This window comes from Aplysia californica, unplaced genomic scaffold (assembly GCF_000002075.1).
Source record: "Aplysia californica isolate F4 #8 unplaced genomic scaffold, AplCal3.0 scaffold01760, whole genome shotgun sequence".
Lineage (NCBI taxonomy): Eukaryota > Metazoa > Mollusca > Gastropoda > Aplysiida > Aplysiidae > Aplysia > Aplysia californica.
The window spans coordinates 24921-26117 of record NW_004799030.1 but is presented as its reverse complement, the minus strand read 5'-3'; the positions used below and the strand labels follow the sequence as shown (position 1 = coordinate 26117).

Below are 1197 nucleotides of genomic sequence, written 5' to 3'. Positions count from 1 at the left end.
CACACACACACACACACACACACACACACACACACACACACACACACACACGCACAGGTCTATAGCCTGCGTGGACGTTGGACTGTTGGTACCACTGATTACCATGGTGTATCCACAAACGCTATCTTTACTTTTCACGTACAACAACCCCATAGTTTAGAAAATTAGAGCCTCCCCCCACCGGAGGTGTTTGCTGTACATAAGTCAGAAAAAGAGTCAAGCGTCAAAGGACAACAAGCGAGATAAGACGGTCAGTCGCTGCACAAACAACCTCGCCTCAACACTCACTACAACATACACAGAGAACGAAGAGGGACAAGACTAGAGACCAAGTCAGAACTTTCTCCCCAGGATATATCCACCAACACCTACAAGAATACAGGCGAGATGATGAGCAGTATGAGAAGCAATTAGAAAAGCCAGTCCACTCCTGGCGAGCCCCCTCCAGGCGAGCCCCCTCCAGCCCCTCGTGACCACAAACAACTCACCATGCAATGCACACACAGGCGACTACCAACTGCTCACGACTCTGTACCACATAAATCCTTCAGAAGACAAAATTCCACACACAAAATCCGGGCTTGTCTCCCCCCCACACACACACACACAAACTGGAGACGTCACTTTTTCCCCCACCAGACTGTGGCATCAACAGAACAACTTGGCCACACTGGGCTCTGTGGTCCGCCTTGGTTATCACCGACTACACAAACTGCAGAACCTGACGCTGCCAAACAGAGATGACTTGAACTACTTTCTACAACAACAACAAAACCTGTGAGGATCGGGGCATCAGTGCTGTGGCCGAGGGGGAACGGTTCTTCCTACAGGGGGAGGGGGGAGGACAAGGAACGACAGCATTCACGACTCACTGTCTCACAGACTCACGGCACTCACTGGCACTCACGTGACTCTCCCTTTCTGCGGCCTGGTCGTGCCAGCACTGTACAACAACTGACGGACTGCCCACAACACTGCTCTCTTCTACCACACGGGAGGAGGGAGGGAGGGGAGGGGCCCGAGGGAGGAGGGGAGGGGCGATCGCGTGCGGAGAGAGAGGACTGCGGAGACATGTCATGGGCCGCCAGGATGAGGGAGGAGTGAGTGAAGGTATAATGGGGAAGAGAGAGGGAGAGAGAGAGATGGGAAGGGGGGGAACGGTGACAATAAAGGTACATGGAGAGACACAGAGAGAGA

At 53.2% G+C, this 1197-nt stretch overlaps 1 protein-coding gene across 1 annotated transcript in view; it reads right to left on the bottom strand.

The window, feature by feature from the left end:
- LOC101863409 (steroid hormone receptor ERR2) overlaps positions 1-950 on the bottom strand; it is a gene marked incomplete at its 3' end in the record, with an annotated part of 15792 nt that extends 14842 nt beyond the window's left edge. Inside the window, 1 exon segment of the mRNA XM_035973698.1 lies at positions 908-950.
- Positions 951-1197: the final 247 nt, after the last annotated feature.